The following is a 25,239-nucleotide window of genomic DNA, read 5'->3' as shown; positions in this document are numbered from 1 at the left end:
AACACCCCTCCGCCCCCCTTTTTCTTTCAGTGAGTAAAAAAAGTCTACATCAAATTATGAACGATAATGTGTTAATCCCATGTAGGCTAACTTTCTTTTCATTTTGAAAATTCACTTCATTCGCTTCATTTCGAAAATTCACATGCATGACAAGAGGAGGCGAAGTGCTACAAGACCGGGCATTGTAGATGCGTACCCAGGACAAAGTGAGATTATTAATCGCTGTCGGGCATTGGACAAGATGGTGCACCAAGCAGCATGTCGAGAACATGAAAATGTTTGTGAACGCAATGACGGACATTTTCACATTTCTTCTATTTCCGTTTTTTTTTTTATACGGATCATTCAAATCGAAAGGGGAATGTAAACCTGCAATATTTAATCTGGATTCGGAACTCCACAGAGAATAAGGAGACTCGTACGTGCTAGCCTTTTAACGAAAATAACCCAGATTGACAAACACGAGAAAAAGAACTGCTTCTAAAAGAGAGAGGAAAAAGCGACTGCTCATGCCGCCAACTAGTATTTCATTCAGGCAAGCGCACCTGGGAATTTGTCACCGGCCGACTCCTTGTTGGTTCGCTAACCCTGGCCCAGTGCAATGGTGTCTAAAGCAGCACGAACGTATCAGACGCCGAATCAAGACCAACAAGAGAGGAGGAAAAATGCGAACGTATTTGACGAACCCAGCCGTCAAAGGAAGCGGAGAGGTCCTGGGGACAAGGGAGGGGGAGAGGCGGTTGGAAGTGCGCGGCCCTTCCAACAACACCCCTCTCCTTCCTGTTGGAAGCAACGAATGCAAATGCCAAGAAAGGAGCGGTAGGCCAAGTTCGCGTTCCTCAAACGAGATGGCGAACGGGGCCCTCGCCATGTGCGTGAGAGAGCAGGCTTCGCGCTGGGACACCGGCCTCCTTGCCCCGTTCGCTCATCCTCTCTCACCACGACCGTGTAGAACTTGGTTAGAACAGCCTCTGTGGACGGCGGAGGCAGCACACGCTCTAGTGCAGAGTTCACGGGCGCCAGTGAGGCGCGTTGTGGGAAGAGGCACGCTCGAATAGGACTATGGCGACGATCGCATCTCACTCGGCCATCTTCGGCGGAGCAGGAACTCCTTGGTTCCCTCTGCGCGACCGCAGAACCGAGGGCTGGCCGCTAACCGGCAGCCCGCTGCCCGTGGCAGTCATCACGGCGGCCTACGTTTATTTCGTCAAGGTCGCTGGGCCCCGATGGATGTCCAAGCGCAAGCCTTTTGACCTAAAGCCCTGCATTCTCGTCTACAATCTCCTGTGCGCCGTCTTCAGCGCGTTCTTCGCGCTTCGCTTCGCCAAGCTCGCCTACTGGGACAGAGGCTACACGTTTCTCCAGGACCTGGACGTCAGCGATGCCCCGGCCAGCCTGGAGATCGTGCGGCTCTCCTGGTGGTTGTATCTGTTCAAGCTCTCTGAGCTGACCAGCACTGTGTTCTACGTGCTGCGCCGCAAGAACGAACAGATCACCAACCTGCACGTCGTGCACCACGTGATCGTCGCCTGGAACGTGTGGATCAACGTGACTTACGCTGCTCAGTCGCACACCATGTTCGTCGTGTGCGTCAACGCGACCGTGCACATCTGCTCGTACACGTACTATTTCCTGGCTGCGCTCGGACCTGCCTTCAGGAAGTGGCTCTGGTGGAAACGGTACCTGACCCTCGTGCAAATAGCCCAATTCGTGCTCTACTTCGTTCACGCCGTGTGTCTGCTGTTCGCCAAGGGCAACTACGTGCCTCTGTTCGTCTGGCTGGAGTTCGGTCAGGCAGCTCTGTTCTTCTTCTTGTTCGTGATGTTTTACGTGAACTCGTACACTCAGAGCAGAGGTGAAATCGGAAACAAGGTTGGCTTTTGTGGTTAAGGGTGCGGAAGTGTCTTTAATATAGCTTATTTGCCTCATGCAGCGTGCAGAGAAAGAGCCAAGTTAAGTGTGTAAGTGAATGCTAAGCTGTTACGAGGACTGTTTCAGAGAGCGAATACTGTCAAAACCTGCATACATGCGACAACTGATGATTATAAGGATGGGACACTGAAGCAGGAAGACATGGTTTTCCACTATCTGTTTCGGAGAGCCAAACAAAAAGAATCAATAAAAAAAATCAGTTGCAACCGAGATCAGCTTCAAGACAGTAACTTGGCTGACATACAGTATTCTAAGCATTTGCGGCTGAGGAAAAATTTGTCCTAAAGAGAGCTCCAATCCTGAATCTCCGCCACTTCTGCCTACAAGAGTAAGAAGACAAGACGCACTCCCTTGTGTATTCACTTTTGTGGACATTCTGTGATAATGCTGCGAAAATGGCAGTAGATGTACTGGTGTTTGAGTGAAGAACCATCCAGTGGGCGTGCGTGACTGCGTGTGTTGTTTATGAATTTAACAAGGTACTCCAGACAAGGAATATTTCGGAACTGTTCTTTTAAACATTGCGCGTTAAGTAGCTTGAATATGCATTGTATTCAAACGCCTCTCTTCAGACCTTGCGTGAAGGTGTGTATTATTTTTCAAGGAAACTGCAATAAAGCGACTCAACATTCTAACGGTACACGCACTAGACCAATGTCTTCATATGCTTCCTGTCCGCCATGCGAAATTGTGCTCCTCTGGCTGTCGTCGGAGACATTTTTATGTTGGCGAGCCTCTCCCGGAAACAGTTGCCTATCACTGCAATTATCACTCTCCTTTGTTCTTAGCAGGACGCGTCCGAGAGCCTTTCGGTCACGTTAGAGGCGCACACTGCACGACCTTATAGTCCCCGCGTTGCGAAAATTGGCTCCATTGTCTTGTCCTGAATTATTTCTGTCCTTAAGGAACAGGCCGCATCCGAAATTACTTTCCTTTTGCGCCTCGACGGTTTTAAGAAAAAAAAAAAAAGATTTTGTTGCTGCGCGATGGCTACCAAAGCCTTACCTCTGGTTCTTGATTTTTGGCAAATTAAAGGATGAAAATTGCGTTTGTTAAGAACACCAAACACTGTGACCGAAATTAACAAATGTATTTTTTCATTGTCGTGCGGGGCAACCTATGCAGTGGTTTGTCAAGTGCCCCAACACGACGTATTTTCTTGTGACATATTAGGCAAGAAGCCGGGAACATGAACTAATGGCATTCATGCAGATGTACGGATAATTAAGTTGATACGAAAGCACATTATCTAGTTAAAATGTGTACGTGCCACTGGTTTGGATCATTGCATTCGGATCGTACAAGCAGGGACTCGGTTAAAATGATTCGTCCTTGCGCATCTTGAGGGGGTGATGAGCGTCGTCGTAACGCTATTGATACATTCCTACTAAGATAACACGGGGAATGATTACAGAAAAGAAGGTTTCTGGAGCGAATTACCCAACCCTAATGCCGGCTCTCAGAATCGGAAATAGCCGTTTAGTTAAAAAAAAAAAAAAAGCACGAAAGAAGCAAACAAATAATTGCCTGCTGTTGCGGGCATGATTGATTTATTACGCAACTAGGTATGATGCTTAGCAATGCTTAGGTAGACAGCTGTATTTGACTCGGAGTTGGGCCCACAAGTGTTGATAAATGATGCGATTAAAAACTCTTCTCCTGGCTATATTGTTTTCTTTGCAGCTTGGGAGAACTGTACAGCATCGAATTAAGTTCACAACTCCGCCTGGAGATGCGAAATAAGAATTGACACAGTAATGTTTGTCGGAAACGCCTCGCGGGTTATCGCTCGATCACGTCGCCCACGTGCGCAGTGGGATGTCTGCGTAGATAAATGCATCACGCAGGAATCCGCATGCGAAAGGAACCCGTGGATCAATAAACAAGCTAAACAAGTCTGCTCTTTCGTGAGTACAACCGTACATCGCGACAAACAGGAAAGTTGGCGCAAAAAACGCTGGACCACTGCTTTATCGGCGCACTTATCATAAGCACGCGTTGTTTTTGCACTGAGACGCAGTTTATAAGTTTCATATTCGCAGTGCAGACGAGCCGCGTTCGGTGTCGTGTCGCCAGAATGAACAAACGTGTTCGCACCCCAACGCACAGTGGATGAGGCAGCCAACTTTTTGCTCCAAGCAGCTGTGCCGGTTATTTATTTCCTAAATTGCCCTCGCTATAAAGATTAAATCGGAACGCCGCGGTCCACTTTCCTTCCTACCTCTTATACGCAACCACGTGGCGCAATCACAGTTGCAACTATTCCTGTGATGTTCGATGAAGAGGAAAGATATTGCAACTGCCTCCAGCCGTCAGCTATGTACTAAGTTCCTTTCTTCTTGCTTTGCTGAACGTGTGTTGAGAAACATCATAAGCCGCCTGCGATATCCTGCTTCCAGTTTTAGCATTCTAATCCAACAAAAAGCAAAGCGGTCATGTGCGACTGCGTTATCCATTTACGAACAGAGCCCATCGCGCGCGCACACACACACACGCACACACACACACACAGATATATGTGTGTGTGTGTATGTATATATATTTGTCGAAACGAGAAAATGTGTTCACTTTCGTGTTTGGATCCCCGGTGACATGACCTAGAAAAGCTATGCAAGGCGGTGGAGCTTGGCAATATAATGGCCAACAAGGCAACAGTTGCACATTCTAGGAGATGCGTCCATAGCTGGAGTGCTGCTCAAGTGTCAATATTGCAGCACATGGTTGCAATAACAACGTAAATAGTGAGAGGGAAAGAGAATAGAATAGAAAGGCAGGGAGGTTAATCAGGCGATGCCCAGTAGGCTACCCTACACCTGGTGAGGGAACAAATGGAAAAAAGGAAAGAAAGGGCGCCAAGGAAATCAGTCTAAGGTGTAGAGAGCATACTCAAGTCTAGAACTCAACCCTGAGTCCTTCAAAAACGTAAAGAGTAAATTTCAGGTTTCTTGCTCCCTGCCAAATTGTCGTTCCCGTCAATGACAAAGACGCGCTTCAGGACCGCCATACATAGATTTCGACATGAAATAAAGCAATATTTTACAAGCACCTATCTAAAGCGCGTTGTAACAAGTCCGCATCCCTCATGATTCATACCACGACCCAAACTGACTCGTTTTGGCCCAGGCATCCAAAGCGAATCACCGTTCCTGGAATTTCTGCCCATTCCCCTGCGCCCCGCCCCATCCAGACATGCCAGCTTACAGCTGCGTTTGCTCCTGTGTGCCTTGATGCGCGCGCGCATCGAGGTACCCTAAGTAACCCAGGCCTTCTTTTGGAAGGCTGATGGACACTGGATAGATGGGCTTTATGGGACAAAAGAACACGCGTTACTGACTCCGCGAGGCTCTCTAGAGGCACCTGCAGAGGCCCTTTTGTTGTAGCCCCCCCCCCCCCCCCCCCCCCTTATTCTGCGGAAAGCAACGCACCCACGGCGGGGGCGACGCCCCGGTTCACGTGCGTTCCCCGTACCACGATGGGCGGGTGACAGCGAGTACACGGGGGTGGCAAAGCAACAATAGCTAAACCAGTGCGAGAGCAATGAACGCGCTTTTTTTTTTTTTTATTTCCACAGTCGTGGAATATGTTTACATATCCGAACATTTATGCTCCTATGACGAACCCGACCTCAAACCGGATACTATCTAACAATAAACTGAACGGTGTCGATCACACGCTGCTAAAGATCCGTTGATGAACACTCGGTATTGAGTGACAGCTCCTTCGCCAAGCCCTCCACCACGGCTACAGCTCGCGTAACACAACCAAGTTCTCCGATGAAAAAATAAGTCCAGGGAGCAACCTTACGACGCTATCATTGTTGCAACCACAGTCATGCCGCTAACAGCAGCTATCGCGAATCGAGATGGGAGTTTGACGGCCTCGGTTTGAAGTGGAGTCGATGTTTGTGGGGACAGTGCCTGCTGAACGAGCCGATGGCAATTCGCAACTTTCACGGGCTATAGGCGGCGCCACTGGAAATCCAATATGGCTGCCCTTGAGGGGATCCGGCTGTCAGGCTTCAAGTGTATTGTGCTGGGCCGCTGGGCTACGTTTCCTGAAGCTGCATTAAAATATTCGCGCGAGTGTTCTGGGGTGCGAAGGTATGCACGGTATTGTCAGTCAGCGTATGCAAGCCTTTTGTGAGCATGCGTTGCAGGGTGCGATACAAAGGACCCCTCAAGTGTGGCGGGTCAGGTACGTGAAACATCCTACATGCTGACTGTGTTGTGCGCAAGTACGACAGGTTCCCAGGCGACTCTAATCGCGCCACTAAGTGCTGCAGAGAAACGTTCGACGGGGACAGAATAAACATGAATATAGATAAAACTTTCAACTTTTATCCAGGGATCACGGGCACTCGCGAACTGCAGCATTTCAAGAAGTCGTGCTGCGTATTCACGCGCGTAGCACATGTATGCCGAGTGGCCAACCCCGCATTTTATGTGGGCAAATTTTTTCCTTCACTTCAAAATATACGCCGTCGCATCGAAATACGCACTACTTTGTCTGGGCACAAGGAAACATCACTACAAGGTAATAATGATGGTCTACTGTGATCGCTTTAACCAACCTGTTTTTCTTTTTTCTTTGCAGCACCTCTGATAGGCAGTGATTTTGACTTTCGCAAGTGATGACCTAGTGCTGACACAAACGTTTTTTTCGGGAACAGCTACTTGAAAAGCAAGGCAGCTAGAGCGCCGGCTTTGAGAACAGTCCGAATATGGACTGTGAGTGTATGCTCCGTAACGTTCAATATAAGCTTCTAATTTAGCGTTCATCTGGCAGCTGCTGATTGCAAACACTGTATTCACTCAGCCGGGTAGGAAACAAACATTCTTAACTTCTCGAACATGTGTGGGCCATGAAATGGTCGGCAGTCAAAAATGTTATTACGTATGGCTCGCAACTTACGCCAGTCTAACTTCTCACATCAGAAATGCGCACCGAAAACCGCCATTGCTTTAGTCGCAGTCTTTTTTTTTTTTTTTTTTGCGAAACTTGGTTCTGCTCAGAGTTTAGAGTGGCAAGGAAAAACGAGACTCATGCATAATCCCAGAAATGAGATAGCTACGCCGCTCATACTGCCACTAAGGGGGTGTTTCTTCGTCGACCAGGATTTATCACGATGCTTTTCACGATAAAGTAACCGACTTGATCTTACCAAGATCTTAACTTAATTATCCTCTCCTTCCGGGACATATAATCTGGAGATAACATGTGCAAGTTTATCCCGCCTTTTACCGTGCAGTCAGAACACATCGGTGTATGGAAGATTCGACTGCTTTTATGTTTTCCCCTCCTACTATGTGCCCCACACACCAAAATACAAGTTATATTAATAATCTATTGTCATGGCTGCGAGCCAAATTCAACTCGAAAAGCAGTTACACACTACAGGAGCTGCAGTACCGAGCTCCACGCAAAGAATTTTCGCGGGAGGCGCAGCAGCAATTAAGCTGGAGGAGCACGAGCCGTTCTCCGAGTATCCCCCCAAGGGCGGTACCGGAAGCGGCCGCGTGGCGGCGGCACTGTACGTGAAAGTTGCGAATACCAATGTCACAGCGTGCGTCCTTAGAAGTCAAGTGGCTTGTTGACGTTGTGGCATCTTTCGCGTAATATTATGCGTCCCAGAAGTCCAAGAAAACATGCTCAATAGTTTCATCCTTTTTGCATAGAATACAGTGGACTCCCCGAGGCACAAAATGCTTTTTCTTGCTACCACGAGTTAAACAGCAATCCACTACACAGTCTAAAAAGGAACATGTTGGCTGCAGGAGTAATGCCCATTTTTAAAATTCATTTCAGAATATCTTAACCTGCGCCTGCACTGTACATAGTCCTATACAATGGTGGAGGAAACAGTGAATCACATATATCGCTGCGAAGTCTTTTTCTTGTCACATGAGTAAGAAAGTTTGATGAAAACCGTATATAAAGAAAATGGCAAGCTGTACAACTTGTTACAAATGTTCACAAGTAGTTCCTTGAATAAAATTTGATATAACGACCAATTCGGAGAAAACTCTGCCCAGTCTCTGCTGAATAAGAGGACGTACAAAGGGGTCCCTAGCGTCCTTAAATAAAATAAAATGTTTGACTAACTGCCGTACAATTAAGTGGCATAAGCCGCGTACTCGTCGAAACAGGTATAGTCCGCTTTGTCATTTCCGAGGAGGAACCCTACAGAAATACTGCAAACGCCCTATGCAACATTTGCAGTTAGACGGGAACAGTACAGCACTTGCCACAGCTTGCTGACCAAGAAAAGACTGCAAACTGTGGCACGTCCAAACGTCCAAACATGTTTTTGTTTTGTATCGTGTATCTTTGCAGTTGAAGGAATTTGGTCATATGTTATATCTGTTTCCACTGTGTTGTGCACATTGATTTTATGTTATTTACGCTTTGTGAATGTTGTTTGTTTTATTCTGGAGGAATTTTATTTTGTACTACTTGGTTTTCACTGTATTATATTCATTGTTCTGTATCCTAATTAACCCACTCCCCTCTGTAATGCCTTTGGCCCTGAGGGTACAATAAATAAATAAATAAATAAATAAATAAACAGATAAATAAATAAATAAATAAATAAATAAATAAATAAATAAATAAATAAATAAATAAATAAATAAATAAATAAATAAATAAATAAAAATATATTTATGACCCAATTACACCCACACTTTCCTTTTTGTCAAGAGTGAATTATAGTATCGAATTTGTATATATATGTTCGATACTACTGATGTCTCTTCAAGAGCGTACAAAAAAAAAAAAGCGAAATCTGCAACAATTTAAGCAGTGTATTTTTGTAAGCTGAAAAGCTTGCTATCCTGCTAGTAAAAAAAAAAATCCTTTACAGAGCCTGAAGTTGGTTGGAGTATGGACCTTTAAACGCGGCATGTTGTAATATGCCATTATCTTGTTCACAGATTTTTATATGGCTCGCAAGTGTTGTACCGCGAAATACAGGACCTGCATCTACTGGGCGAATAAACAATATTTGATGTAATAATGGCAACACCTGTGGCGCAGCAGATTCAATGTGAAATACTGAATGGAGATGGGTCCTTTCCAGACGACAACCTACATCCAGATTAAGATCTTGCCAAACTTACTGCTAAAGTTGTGCAGTGGCGGTGGAAGATGTGACAATTAATAATACTTCAGAATAAACACGAGGTCAAGAAGTTTGCTTCTTACCCCGAAAACTTATTTGCCCATCTTCTAAGATGCGAAAGTGTCGTGATGGTGTTGAAATAGATCTTGGTGGCAACACTGTTTTCATTTTTGGTATTCTCGATCACGGCGAAAATAAGGGGTCACGACTTTGGCAATTGTATCTCTGAGTAACACAAGATTGCTGCTGATATATTATCGAGACAGAGCAGAGGCTGAGGAAGTTGCAATGCTTTTTAAGAGGGAACGTGGCCTTTGATTGCAAAAACCCTGCCATTCCAAGACAAGCTCTCGGCTGTCTGCAAATTTACAAGGAACTGATTTCTTTTCAAGTGAAGACCACACGAGCAAGATTAGATTTCAACGAAGGAAGTGGGCCGAATAGTTTTAGAGCTTGACCCAGAAGTTTATCAAACTAAAAGCTTCAGACATAGCACCTCTGTTTTAGAAAGAAGATGTCGTCAGTAAAATAGAGGAGTAGTCACAGAGGGATTCTGCTTTGTCAAGAGGACGCAGTCAATAGTGGTTTACTGGTCAACAGTGGGGTCTACTGCAACAGTACAGAAATGTAGTCCCTTGCTTGCCACGAAAAAGAAATATATAAGAGTTTATTGGATTATAAACGTATTTTATGGTGCAATCAGCGCAGGTAAGCCCGTATGAACAGAACAAAATCTCGCTCTTGCATAAAAGCCACTAAAAGCGCGTAATTAAAACTGCAGAGAAAAACATGTTTAAAATTTGTCTTCTAGGTCCTCATCCTACAAAGGAAACCAAAGGAAAGCCACAAGTGTTATATCATTGGAAATATTATGTCAAATATAGTTGCACTGGAGTAGTGAATGGAATTTATGCCCATTGCAAATATAGTTGCAATGGGCATAAATTGTGGGACACAATTTATGGCCATTATTATTTAACTGTGATTAAAAATTGAACTTTCTGCTACATTATTAAGTCATATATATCATTGGCTAGCTTATGTCGAATATAATTGTACTGAAATAATCGAAGACTTTATTTAAAAGGAGTTAATAATTGTAATTAACAATTAATAAAATAGAGCAATAGCTTCTGCAGGCGAAATTTATCCGTAGTGCTTCTCTGTGACATGCGTCTTTACCAAGCGGGACTTAGACTTGTAAAAAAGAACTGTTCATCGTTCTCTAAGCACTGTAAATTACACGGCAAACTGCTGATTGAAAACACGCCATCTTTATGGCTTCTTCCTAATAGCAGATACCATGGGTTAACGCTACCTGAGGAGGGGCCAATGTCGATGTGCTGCAATTTCGACTGCGCTTACAGGGATTATTTCCCCTTTTTTACAAATCTATGTGATGCACCATAAATACATGACCTATTTTGTTGGTTATGTAGTATGTGGGGATGAGCACCCTTTCGTTGCACATCCGCTAATAATGAGGCACTTTATTGTAAAGTTTGAAATAATTAGGGCGCCTTGTGTTCTTGAACGTGTACTGACATGTACACCAACTTGTTCACGTGCTTACAATTTGCTGCACATCGTACCAATTAATCAACATGGTTGCTCGAACCTCTGCTGTAATTGCCATTTTAGTGAATGTTTTTGGCTTCTTGCAACGTTTGGCCACCCAAGGAAATCACTTGCGCGAGTTGTTTAATTGTGCCAAAGTCATGAATGGAAAAGACCGCAAAATTTGACGTCCTAATGGCACATATTGAGAAAACGGCGTGGGTCGAGTATAGTAAAAGAAATATATGTAGCGTCACTTTATTCTAACTTCCCGTCCCGTGGAGTTTTCTGACCAACCACTACGACGCATCAACTAAACAAACATTTTTCGTTATATTTGCATTATAATGGAATGTTTGCTTTATCATCATAAACCATACGTGCTGTGACCTGTTGCAATAGCGCTTAAGGGCCTGTAGGTTTTCTGTGTCATGGCTGCGCCAATCGAAACAGGACAAAAAAAAATGACACACTTTCGCACGAGTCCTTTACTGATTGGTAGCTACGGCAGCCGTCATCTGCACTCCCACCATGATAGCCAGCAGCCGCCATAAAATAACCGCAGGAAGACTGCACAAAGTAACAGAGGTTGTTGGGACCCTTGGATTGCAGACTAAGACGTAAAAGCGCAGAGGACTACTGTTCTTGCGCTCTTAACGGTAGCTGAATTTTGAAAAAAAAGGAACAAATGGTTATTCGTAAAGTAGAAGCCATGATAATTATAGTCTTCCTTCCTACGAGAAACACCCTAACGGTATTTGGTAGTCGCAGGACACAAAGCACGGTACTGAGTGCCATTTACCGCTTCTTTTTATATTGCAGCTATCTGTACATGGCGCTTCCAGATTCTCTCATTTCTCTGGTAAGTCTTCGGACATTCTCTAAGGCTGGATTTTCGAGGTAGATCTCGACAAGATTTAGCAACGTCACAGAAAAAAAAAAAAAAGAGAAAAATTAAATTTCCCTGAACAAAACGCGACTTGCGGCCAATTAGTCCGTAACTAAACATATCTTCAGTCTGCAAGAGTTTTGTTTCACAACGGCTGCTAAGCGCTTTAGGGGAATATGGGAGTGCAGAGAGCGAGTGGGCATGCTCAGAGTAATTCTCGCACCCCCTGCCCATTCATCGCAGTATTCCGCGCGTGCACATTGTCGCCCTGAAACTACCCTATTCCCCTAACCGGTAGAGCCCTTCTATTCTAAAACTCTCCAATTACTATCCCACGTTTTAATCATTCTTTTACGACTCCTTTATTCAGTTTTTCACGACACGTAGACTTCATGCATTCTATTCTCGTCTTGCCTTGCCCCCCTCATTCTTCTGATAATCGAGCATGTCATTTCAGCTGCCAAGAAATATTACATAAAGCAGTAAAGTTAAGTGGTCCTGGCAAACATGGAATCATGTTCTCCATATGGTATCACGAATAAAATAAAATACGATTAATATCTGTTCCCTATTTTGAAGCTAAAATTTGTCTTAAACCCCTTGTTTCATATCATTAAATTTTCAGAACTAATCTCTCTCTCTCTCTCTCTCGATCGGTCTCTCGTGTGCTCTTGTATTGAAGTCCGGTTTCATTTGTCTGGTGGGTTAATGCAACGAAAATGATGTCTGAAGTTTTCATATTTCACGTGGACAACGGCAAAACTGTAATGGCACCCTGATGACTGCTCTAGAGGCCACTTTGTGTTCGTCAGGAATGTTTCAATTCGTAACCGAGAATTCCCAATTCTCTATTTCTGGTAAGTTTTTATTTATTTATTTTATATTTTCCTCCTCGTTATTTTTTTGTTACTTACTCCTAGTCGGTGTGCTCCGTTACTACTGTTTGCCATTGAGGGGGTAAGGTCCCAGTCAAGCTGTGTCCACATCTTTTTGCCTTACCTCCTCCATCAAGTTTAATGTAAATCACCAGTTACTCCACCTTGGGGGTTCCCCCTAAATATTTGGCCAATAACATTCCCATTTCGAGTTATTGATCAATTCGCTCTCGCCCTACCATCTAATCTGCTGACCATCCTGGTTAGCTCAGTCGGTAGAGCGGCTGCCCTGGAAAGGTGGTGGTCTCGGGTTCGATTCCTTGATCAGGACGAATTTTCCTCTAACTACGAAGTTTCTGAGAAAGCTGCACAGGTTTCCTTTGTAGCCATATGGCTGCGCTTGGGTGGATGCCAGTGAGTAATTACTCCCTTATTAAAAAAAATTAAAAATAAAGTTATCTCCGCACTGGATTAAAAAAGTCAGCTGCTTGGAAAAAAATCAAATAATTGTATGTTTCTAAAATGCCCTTCAAGAAGATTAAAATTTCATTTTAGCGTAAGTTTACTTCTAATTCTAAAGCTCTCTAATAAAGAGAACATTTCCAGAATGAAGCATCGCTAATGTAAGCTATTAGAGGTTTGAAACTGAAGTTGCAAACCTTATTGCGCTAGAGACTGGGCATACTGAATGCGGCATACGGGGACGCTTCGCACTGGTGTGCTAAAGAAAATAAAAGCCTCGGATAAAAAGTAAAATCAGAAAAGCAATAAAGTGCCTCAAGTGCAATGCAAAAGGCTGATAAAGTAAAAAAAAAAAAAAAAAAAGAGAGCTTGGCTTAAAAATTGTTTTGCCATCGGCGGGATTTGAGCCAGGCACCACGTGTTTCCTAATTTATAGTACGGGAATTTTTACAAGCAAATTCAGTTCATTTTTCTCCAAATCTCATTGTGTCTTCTAACGTTCGTGATCGTCCGTGTTTATGAGATGTAATGAAAGAGGTGTAATTGACTGTTCCATTCCTTATTGCTCGTTTTTCCCCTGAGTTCCTATTTCCAGAGCCGAGGAAAAAAAAAATGTGCAAGGATTTAATTTCCATGTTCTTCCCGCCAATCATGTACCATTCTTTGTATTTTTGTTTACCAGGACACGATGTACTCCAAAGAGTGTGGAAAAGTCCTCTCTCGCCGTGTACGAATTTTTTTTTTTTTTATTAGCTACATACTGAGACGCTGCCTGTTCGAACAAAAAGGGAATTTTTGTAATTGCCGGTTGGGTGATTCCGCAGAAAACTTTGAGCATTGTTTCATAGATTGCAAGGAGGCAATACTGTTCTGAGATATGATGCTAAGAACATTAAAAAAAAAAAAAAAGTGAATTTGACACCGCACTCAGTGCGATATATTACACATTCCCGTTTACTTTGGATGAGCCTTTGGACGTGTTCTTCCCAATTGGATTACACAGATTCTTAAAAACACATATGATGGACCGACATTGTGAATGTTGTTTCTACAAAGACCTCACTCGTCAGGAAGCCACTATATCGCAAAACATGCAAGCCCGCACGCTACCAAACCCAACCCGACACAATAAGATTTGGTCCGCGCAATACTCCACAAATGCATGTTAGGCCTGCGGAGAGGTGTCCGACATCTTCCACATAGTTTGGAACTGCCCCGAACAACGTAAATTATACGCTTTACAGAAAATTAGCTATGAGCAGTAGGAGGCGAAGCTGGATCACAGAGCTCCACCTTCAACACCAGCTGATCGGTCAGGCCTGGAGGGCCGTATTCGCCAATGGTTTCCTGGACCTGGGTGAACCACCCGCGTAATTACTTTGTATAAATAAAGCTTATTCTAATGCAAAAGACAATTTCTATAGGATGATTGCTCATTCAAGAGAACTGTATGCCCAACGCCACCGGGGTGGCGGGGTGGTTACGGCGCTGGACTACTGTGCCCAAGAATGTGGAATCGAATACCGGCCTCGGCAGCCGCTTTTCATTGGAGGCGAAAAGCAAGGCGCCCGTGTACTGTGTGATGTCAACGCACGTTAAAGGACCCAAGATGGTAGAAATTTCTAGAGTCATCCAATACGACGTCTCTCGTAGCCTGAGTCGCTTTGGGACGTTAAACTCCACAAACCAAACTTATTGTACAAGTCTGGTTCGAACAGGAGTGGTACTCACTGCTAGTGATGTGCTCTGCATTGCCTCTTGTTTAGAGCTTTATTAACTAGGTGCGTCCTACTTTGCATTTTTTTAATCAGATGCTGTATATTATATTAATCTGTTTCATGTACATAGATCACTGTTTCAACGTCATAAATACCACGCTAAAAAGAAACACCAATCACTACACTACACCGAGAACTGGAACATGCATCAATACTTTTGCATTTTATGTACAGTGGTGAGCAGCCTTATCTACAGCGCGCCGACGGTGCTCTGCGGAGCAAGTCCGCGACATCTAACGTTAGGCTCTGGGTTTGAGTTATGCGTCCGGTGCGCATGCGTGGCAAATTAGAAGGATGCCTACTCATCTCTTCCTTGTACAGCCCCCGCTTTTCGAGTACCTTTCTTACCGCTGAGGGCGCATTGCCTGCATTTGTGAGGCTTTGCGTCGCGAATCCACCTTGTTTTTCTTCTTTTTTTTTGGTTTTTTTTAATAACATTATTTTTTGCCTCAGGGCATAACGGAATATGTAAAAAAATAAAGGGGTTATTAAATGAAAGAAAAAAGGTTAACTGTTCTAATAAAGTTCAAGAGAGAGCGATGATAAAGCCTGAGTCCATGCAATGTATTCTCGATTGTAACGAGACGGCCAGGCAAGCAAGCACGAGCAATAGCGGAACAACGCGCGTTCCTGCATACATACCGCTCGCAGCCCCTGTGCTTTATCGTGGACGAAGTTCCTAGATCTGTACGGATGCCAAATACTGCGCCCCTAATAGCTAATAATCCGGCCCAAAAGCTAGCTATCAAACAATACGCCTGCAATGCAAGCTGTATGGCCGTAACCATGTACGGAGAGCACGAAAACAGGCACCAAACAACCAACTAGGCCAAATTCTCGCACGTTTAGCCTAGTGCTTGTTTGAAACGCGCGGTCATCCGCTATAACTTGCAATTGGTTTTTGAACTGAGCGATTGTGATTCGTGAGAAACGCGTTGGTTTTCCGGCCGCTGTTACATATCATTCGGCGCGTACCTGGTGGCATAAAGCGCACGGTACTGAGCGGAAATGAGGCCTAGAACCCCCAAGCAGGCACAGCATTATTTTGGCCGCGCATGCGCACAGGACGCATAACCCAGGGTCTAACGTTAGATGGCGCTGACTTGCTCTTCGAAAAACCGTCGGCGCGCTCTAGACAAAGCTTCTCACCACTGTACATCTGGACAAATTTAGTACTTGGGCTTCATGTTTAGTAGTTTAGAAGTGTAGAGAGCATGGCTGCCGCTCTAACGCTTACAATGTTTTGAGCATAGGCGCTTGCTGCGTGTTCTCAAGGCTTATAATGTTCTGGATGCCCGTGCGCACTATTATGTGCACTGAAAGTATTTTAACACGTGAAGTTTCATGCTGTTTGATTTTTTTCTACTACCACATACGTAATTTTCGCTGAATGAAGCTCTAGCGGTAAACTTCAAGGAATAATGTGTGACGAAACTTCACAACCGGCAAACGGAGCAGCGAGAGCATTATTTTACTGGTCTTAGTTTTATTTTATTTATTTATTTACAATACTATCCGTCCTATTCAGAACTTAGATAAGAAGCGTGTCGATGACGGAGGGCTCGACTGCACTATACGTAGAGCAAGAGCGCAGAAGCGGAGAAACACGTTACTTATACTTCACAAGAGCAGCATGATATATTTTTTTCCTCACAGGGAACCGTGCGGTACTCTTTGGCTCGTGTGATTTGTCTCGTTCTGGGGTTTTTACTTGGCCACAGTGGGGTATACGCTCGTTACTGTGTAGGCCTTGTTTGGAGCTCGCGATTAAGCCAGGAATGAATATTTCGGCGGTAATCACCATGCCAGAGCACAGTAAAGAAAAACTACGAACTTTCGGATGGTAGCCTGCTATAATGAATTCATTTTTTTAGTTGTGCGTTTTTCATCAGTGGGTAATGCGATGATCAGGGCTACGCCGATCGTCGCTTAAGAAAGATAGCCTAGCATCTAAACTCCCCAATGAAAAATTTCCTTCATTTTCTATTCAGATGCGTAATGAGTTCCAAGAAAACAGAGCGTAAAGCGGAAATAAATTTCAGTTGTACCTGATGTCCCAGCTCCAGGTATCCGTACTTCCGGCTACTTTCAAGATGATACTGGGACCAGTGCGGTCCCAGCGATCACTCAGCGCTTCTCCCAGTGCCATGGATGATACCAGCGGCACGCCAGGCGTCAAAAGAAAATTTCGATGTTTTCATCCCTGCAACCAATGTCTTCACGCCAAAGATCCAGTGAATCCCGCAGGCCGCCAGCATCTCAGCAAAACCCCAGTGCGAAAAATCGGCTCGTTTTGCACTGGAAGAGGCTGGGGGACGTTAGGTTTTGTAGTAGGGCATTAATGCACTGCACGGATATTGCTTTGGTGTCTTGCGAGAAGGGTGTATACCGGACGGATTCAAATGCCTCAATACAGAAAGCAGCTACAAGGCACACTGTAGTGGAAAGCTGCGTAATAATTTAGAATAAAGAAACTGGCTCTCCAATGCCGTAGCGTGCATGTGCATTGTGCACTAGAAGTACATTTTTGTTCTCGCGTTACAATACGAATGTGGCTAAAGAAAAAAAATTATTTTGCTTCATTCTGAAGGATATTATGTTCTCCCCACTCCGTTTTTCGATTTCGATTTTTCTATTTCATTACGAGCTGCTAACCCGTGTTTCATGCACTTTCTTATAGTCGCGAGCAAAAGTGGTGTACAGCACTCAGCCGGTGATGGAGCTCGGAAAAACTGGATCGAAATGTCATCTAGCAACAGCGACAGGGATAGCCACAGTGACACATGCATTAGGATAAAATAGTTCACAGTCACAATTGTCTGGATCCCAGATAGCTGTCACTAGATGAAGTTGGAATGCAGTTTTCCCGAGCTCTGCCCCCGGCTGAGTGTTGTATACCACTCTTGCTTACGACTGTACATCTGTCTACTTCTTCGCTTTGCACGAAGATGTTTTGTCTCAGTGTGCTACCGCAACACTTCCTGGTTCTGCTTCAAAAGCGGCACGGAAAGGAAAGTGAACCCAGATACAATTTCAAAGAAAATATATCACCGACATTTTTTTGAAGGCTCGATACGCCTCGCTTATTGCTTGAACGCTTCTATGAGCATAAGCAGCTGAAGTAAGAAGTATACGCTACCCGTTCCCTGTTCGAGCGCAGGGACGGGAGCGGTTAGGAGTTGACCAAGGCAACTGCCGAAAAGCGTGTCCAACGCATGCATACTCAATCTTCACGAAATGTTTTGTTTTAAGTCGCGGAAGGTTAGAACGCGGTTTCGGTATAAGCGATCATTTGCTTCCTGGTCGGACGGTTTACCGCTCGGCCAAGCGACCGGGAACAACTCACGATTGCTTTGTTCAGAGCAGTGACCCCAAATATGTCCTCAACGTTGTAGACATTAAAAACAAGACAAAGCGGAAGTGTAGATGCAGCCACTGCATCGTGCTCTAGGTTCAGGGTGTCTTGTGACATTTTCCTTGTGGAGTAGTTGTTTAGCGCGTGGACTCACCGTACTAAGACTGAGAGGCACGCGGAAACGCCCTAGGGGCAACGAACCATGTTGCTTTTTGAAGACAACGCACGTACGCAACGACGTTACCCGAGCAGCGCCGTTGCGGTAGTTTATTTTCGATTACAAGGATATTTCCTTACTGGATCAAGTGCACGTCTCATTTCAGGGAAATAAGATGATTACTTGTAAATAAGTATCTATAATGTATACTTACTTCCTATTAGTACCTATTGCATAACTGTTTGGAGTACCACAACAAAACATAACAAACACAAACTACTAGTTACACAGAAACGTGCTATCAGATTGATTGCAAACGTACCATTGCATTCCCACGCGTTTCCTTACTTTAAGGAAAATGGTATTTTTTTCTCTTATTGATAGTTTGCACCCGGTCAAATTATTATGCGCATACAAAAATGCAGTTAAAAAAAAAATCAACTGATGCTTGCAGCCTTCAATCTACATAATGAAAACCAGTGTACAATACACGATGTCTCTTGCCCTGATTCCTACCTTTTTGCTGTACCTCATATCGTAAACCGTTCTTATTTCATAACACAGGGAATACCATTGGCAGTAAATAATAGAGGTATACAAGAAATCTCAAGGAATCAGTTATTATCTGTAATGTGTATTTTCAAACATATTCTTGTATCATTGTAAATTAGTTTTGTGTATTGTAATATACGTTGCTTTTACTGTTTATATGCATTTTTATTGTGTACGCGATCAGCCTTATAGAGCTGTCATTTTTCTTTCTTTGTTTTGATGGGGATATTATGTTTACCTTAAGCCATGATGGTTCGCGAAATACACTGCTTCGATGTATTATTGGGGTACTGGGTACTACTTCAAGCTTGCCCAGTGTCTCCCATTTCCACCGTAACAAGTGTAGGAAATAAACTGTCAATTTCAATTTCAAAAGTAACCAGGCTGCACGTTTTGCTTGTCCCTTGTATTGTAACCCTAACACGGTTTTACAAAGCATCACAACTTGTTAAGAAGTGAGGACAGGAGCTCGTCTTTACTGTGCACATATTTGCAGCTTCAGAAGTGGTAGGAATTCTCCACTACCCGACTGAGAAGCGGAACCCGCTGCCAGGCTACTTTTGGCAAAGACGGCACATGTATATGTTTTTCACAAGAAAACAAAAATCTGAGCTCACCCCTGCGTGCGTTTTTCCATATTTCGGGAAGCATAGCGAAGCATTTCGTTATTTTTTTGGATTGAAAACCGCGGCTGAATTAGAGTTGTGACTTCAAAATCCATAACAAAAGTTTTGATTGGATGAAATATTTTTATGCTCTGGAGTGAAGTTTTTTGTCTATTATTCAAATGCCGTGATGCGCATTTTTCCTAGATGACATGTCATGGACGAATTATAGTTTCTTGCTCTCCACTGATTTTTCCTTCTCTTATATACCGCGTCGCATTATGAATATTTTTGCGATTAACTAAGTCACTTATCTGCGTAAAAGCTGGGCCTGCGGGGCTGTAGTCCCAAACGTAAGACAGGGGCAGGAAATCCGTCAAGCTACTATTACATTAGCTTTTTGTTCCTGCCCGAGTATTTTTTGTACAAAATACTGAATAAAGGATTTAGTTAGTTAGTTTAGTACAGCCACCATGCTAATCAGAAATGCGGTAGTATACAACTCGCGTTTTTTTTTTTTCGTTTTGTTTTTCGCAGACATTATTGGTTGACAATGTTATTTCTGATATCTACAGCCTAGCATCCCTTTTAGAGATGGGCAAGACGGCTCAATTTACTGAGCGGATCGGAGCGGCTCCTCTCAATAAAGTGAGCCGGCTCACATTAACGGCTCACTGGCTCACATCTGTAAGAGTGAGTGGGTAGCTCAGGAGGGGTTGGATCTTGCCGAATGTATAATGGTATAAAAAAGTACAATCAATTTTGGCCCTCATGTGACACAGCAAGCGATGGCATTTAGCATTTTAATGCTGGCTCGCATTTTCTCTCCTCTCTCTTTTATTTTCCCACTGTGCTTCGGCACGCTGGCTTCTCGGCGCCTCGCCTTGTTCATGCGCCGTCATTGAATGGCAGAACGGCAACTGTCGTGTTTCTGCCGGTGCGATGCTCCTTTGTGTTTGGCGCGAACGGCAGTTGTGCGACGAGAGCGACGGGCATATATATTATTTCCCTCTTCTTATCTTATATTGACTTTTTTCACTTCTCTTGCGATAAGATGTATAATAGTTGTAGTCATTGGTCTCTGTGTCTCTTTCTAGCTTCGTCCTCGTCCTACGCGCTATTTCATCAAAAGAGTAGTTGTTGTTGTTCTCTAATTTGATGGCACATACCCACACAGGGGGATCAAAACAGTAAACTGCACGTTCGATTGTCTGTTGAGACACTTCGTCTTCAAATGGTGTTGTTGCACCAGTGAACAATGCACGACCGATGAGTGTCGTGAGACATCGTTCGAACAGCAGCATGGCAATGAACGGCGCCATTCTTTGCCAATTAAGTCTTTTTTACTCCCTCCCTTCAGTGTCATCTGGTGTCACACTGTATTACGCATACAGAGCCAAAATGATTGCCGCGGACCACTTTACACAGCGGGCGAGTACGAGTGCTCTCCCCACTCGTCGGCATGGAACGAAACGACAAAACTGCAAGACAAAAAAAAAAAAAAAAAGTGCGGGCACCAGCAGCTGTGCGCCCGCGGTACCCGCGGGAAGATCCGAAGGCAATGGGTTGGTTGTGACACTGACATGGAAGGGCGGTATAGTTGCTTCTTCGCTTTGCGTTTTGAAAAATCTCACCCGGCTCCGACAGACAAGGCTCACTGAACGAGAAAGAACCGGCTTTTCAAAAGAACCGCCGTTCCAGCCATCTAGCAGATCTCCATCCATAGTACAAAAGCAAAAGAACCACCTTACTTTCTTTCCAAAAGAACGGCACACTCCGCTCAAAAGACAGCCAAGGACGAAAACATTATTGCGAATCTTGCGAGAAAGGGTAGGAGGTTGCTTTCTCGCATCGCTAATAGATGGCGCGGAAGTCGCACCCGCCTGTGACTGAAAGGTTCACTGAACGAGAGAACCAGCAACCAGCTCTCCTAAAGATCAGACGGGTCCGACTGCTCCGGCTCCGACCGCTCCGGATTCGACGGCTTCGGCGGATCAGGCTCTGCCTTTGCGGAGCCAAATGGCTCACCCGCTTTTTAAAAGGAGCGGCTCCGAAGATCCTGCTCGCTCCGGAGCGACCCATCCCCAATCCCTTTCAGCTAGCTATAATACCCTTTGGATACCTAGGGAGATTTCACTGAATGTTACAGTTTAGTTATTAGATTGTATACCTATCCGTTCGAGGTAATAACTTGTTGGGCCTACCGAAGTTTTCCCTCTGGAATAGAGGAGAAGCTGCGGTTATTTTTCTGCTGTTTTGCGTACGACAAGCAGCGTTCATGCCTCCCACACTCATGAGAAAGACATATAAAATTTGTCGAGAAACTAATGGACAGTTCAGTTCGGTTCAGACTCAGGCAATGAGACTCCATAGTGGAGGGCTCCGGAAACTGCGATCACCTGGGTTTCTATAACGTGCACTAAGATCGCACAGCACAGAGGTGCCTTGAATTTCGCCTCCATCTAAAAGCGGCCACCACGGCCGAGATTCGATCCTGTATACTTGGGTACAGAAGTCGAGTGCACTAACCCCTGCGTCGCCGCTGCGGGGACTTCGCAGTCAGGTTACTGCCAATAAACCTCAGAAAAAAAAAACTTTCTGTTCAGCGTCACTTGCGTGACGCAGACGTGGAAAGCTCTGTAAGACGGGCGCACCTTTGGACTATATTATAAAAGAAAAAAAAGCAATATTTGAACACACACCAAATATTATATAGTCCATGTGCAATACTCGGAGCTTCAGAACAATCTGAGCTTTGATACTGGCCAAGACGATTTGCAGAACACTGACACATCTGGATATCAAATGATGGCTGCACACAACAATTGGTTGAATATGTGCCAGCACCGGCACTCTGCATATCTCGAACATACGATCACTAACTAAACTAGTAAAACGGACCTATGGCCAGAGGTGACCATCTATGAAGCTCACTAGCAAAAAAATTTACCGAGACACCTAAGCTTGGCATTTAAGGGTATGACACGATAGCGCATGCGACCTTCCGACATATAAAGGCCCGCTTCAATCTGCGCGGCCTGGGATCGCCATGCGTTACTTGGAATCCAAGACCACTTCAAGGTTGATATATCCCACCTTCCCAAATCAAGTGAGAAACCCAAGCTAGCAGCTCCTCTCAACATTCTGATAGCATGTGGTCTCGTTAAATTGCGCAAAACACTAAAGGAACGGTGCTCGTCCGTGTCAGCTGCCAACTACCACCTGCCAGAGATATGCCCGCTATTTTCCTCGCTTTCGTTTCTGAACGCGCCCTAACCACAGAAGGTAATTTAGAAGTGCGTTGACGTCACGCCACCCTACCATCAATGTCAATCCATGTCATCACCTGGCAGCTACCACCACGCAGAGCCATGCCCCATATTTTTCGCTCCCAACGCAGACTCCGGAGCCTTTCAGGGGAACGGCACATTTAACTCTACCGCGCAGAAAATACACCTTAAGAAATAATCGGTGTGTGTTCTGAAGCACACATACGCCAGGATTTACTGCTTCAGCATCCCGCCATTTTAGCGATATAATCCATAAGAACAGGCCTGTTCTCAGGAGCTCATAAATGTGGTTAGAAAGAAGGCGGCTTCGGTCTAATGACAAATCCCGGTTGATGGCCGAAGAGGAGTGCTCGAGAGTGGCTGTGGTTGTCGGAAAGAATTGCATCGGCAATAGCTAATGATGATGATGATAAAAACATTTATTGACATTGGCTTAGATTAAGGGAAGGCTGGCAATAACTAATGCGAAACATCGCAAACCATTCCGTCTACAAACGTGCTGCTCCATATCGCCATTAGAAAGCACGCCACAGGCTCCCATTGGGTATCACAACGCGGCGCCTCAGTATTGCAGCACTATGCTTGTGCCCAGGCCTTGTCCCATTGAAGCAAGGGTGGCCGCCGTATTCTTCGTATTTTTTTTTGTGTGTAAAATTAGTGGTTACTTCCACAAGCCAGCTATGGAGGGCGTGTAGCTTCGCGCACATGTCTGTCTCCCGGCACAAACAATCTCTGTAGCGCGCAAAAAAAAAAAAAAAAAAAAATCGATACGAATCAAGGGGCGCGTTCAGTAAAATAAGGTGCTGTATACATTCCCCCTCCCTCCCTCCCATTTGGGTGGCATGTAAATCACTGGTGCCTACTGGTCCCCCGTGTACTGCTTCTTGCTCTGCATTGTTTAGTATAGCAGTCCATTAAAACTATGCAAGCGATAATGCCTACTTGATGTTATGGCCTGTCGAATACTTTTAGCACCATACTAAACAAATTGAGGCCACACAACGGTTGTGGCTCTACTGCTACGAAGTAATGCCTTCAAATGAATACTGATCACGCCACGAGTAAAAAAGAATACGCCAACATACGCTCACTCCGGAGATTAGGACTTGAACTACTCCAGGTTTTAATTAGTGCTGCAGGTAGTCACAAGGAGCGCTGCTGACGTCACAATTTCAGTTTAAACCCCAAAACAAGCTAGTTAAGCGTGTGCAGGGAGGCAAGTGAACAGGAGGGCTGCTAAAGTCTTCCGCACCAGTGGAAAATTTTTTCTGATTTTTTTCAACTAGCTCACAACCCGCACAGATTTACAACCATGTTGGATCGCACGCATGTGCTCCTCTGGTGCGCATTGGCTTCTTTCCGCGCTAACACAATTTTTACCAACACAGTAGCAGATATGTACGTGTTACGAGCTAGTTGTGTAAATCTGTGTCTTTCCTACTTCATACGCAGACCCCACCACACTTGCCGAGCCTGCTTGAGGCTCAGTTGTCTTTTTCTTCCATCGACTCGGGGCTGCACGACGTGGCAACCTTGGCCAGCGCTTCTGTCGCCGCTGCTGCCGACGTAGTGACAATGTCGATGGCACTGCGCCCAGTCTTCTGGTACGCGTGACTGTAGAATACGAGGAACCACAGCAGGAACACGATGGCCTCGGTGATCATGAAGAATGTGAAACCAGGGATGGAGTCCTTTGTATAGAAGAGGTACGACGTGCTATGCAGAAAGACCAGGCAGAACTGCACGAGCTGCAGCTGGGTTAGGTATCTCTTCCACCAGGTGTATCGCTGGAAAGCGGGGCCTAGAGCCGAGATGAAGTAATAGGTGTACATAATGACGTGCACTAACGAGTTGACCACGGTGATGAAGATGGTCTGGCCCTGGCCGCCATACGTGACGTTCATCCACATGTTCCAGGCGACCACCACGTGGTGGAAGACATGAAGTGCCGACACTTGTGTGTACTTCTTGCGGAGAACAAAGAAAACCGTGTCCAGGAACTCCAGCAGGCGAAGCACATAGTACCACCAAGTGAGCTGGACGATGTGCATGGTCAGGGCATCGGTTGAAAAGTCGAATCCCTGGCCGATGATTTTGTAGCCTTTAGCGATGTAGCCGTGCCGTACGAAGGCCCAGACAAAGAAGATGTTTAACAGAACAAGAGCGAAATTATACGCTGCCATGAGAGCCCGCAGTTCGAAGGGCTTCTTGTCTCTCATCCACTTCGGGCCCCACACCTTGACGACGTAGACGTAGAGGAAGGAAATTGCGGTGAGCGGAATCGGGTTTCCAATCAGTGGCCATCCCTTGGTGCGGCTGTCCCAGTCTGGAAACCAGTGCACTGTAGGGTCGAAGTCTGCCTTGGATGTCATGGCCCCTTCTGCGTGACCTGGGGTTGGTCCTGCAAGAGGATAGAATGCTTGCTTGCGATGTCAAGAACGTGAGGTGAAACCGAAAGTCTGCTATTTTTCAGTCAGCATAACGTCAGTGTAACCGCGTTCCACATAAGGGCACTCTGGTCGCACACATCCCCTACAGTAGAAACAGAAAACATTCACGAAATGTTTCGTTATTATTTGTCTTCTTTTAATGCTAATTTGAACAGGTTTACAGAACATCACGAAATGAAGATCTTTCGTCATCTGAGGTTTAGATTTTTACAGAGTT

The 25,239-nt window shown here is 44.9% G+C and overlaps 2 pseudogenes; one reads left to right on the top strand and one right to left on the bottom strand.

Moving 5' to 3' along the window:
• The first annotated feature begins 999 nt into the window (after positions 1-999).
• LOC146190711 (very long chain fatty acid elongase AAEL008004 pseudogene) lies at positions 1,000-2,563 on the top strand (annotated as a pseudogene).
• Positions 2,564-24,056: 21,493 nt separating this feature from the next.
• LOC146190710 (very long chain fatty acid elongase 7 pseudogene) lies at positions 24,057-24,944 on the bottom strand (annotated as a pseudogene).
• Between the last annotated feature and the right edge of the window lie 295 nt (positions 24,945-25,239).

Source organism: Amblyomma maculatum, chromosome 4 (assembly GCF_055883805.1).
Source record: "Amblyomma maculatum isolate TAMU_Amacu chromosome 4, ASM5588380v1, whole genome shotgun sequence".
In the NCBI taxonomy this organism is placed as follows: domain Eukaryota; kingdom Metazoa; phylum Arthropoda; class Arachnida; order Ixodida; family Ixodidae; genus Amblyomma; species Amblyomma maculatum.
Note: the sequence above shows the minus strand (reverse complement) of the source record. Positions and strands in the feature narration are given on the sequence as shown.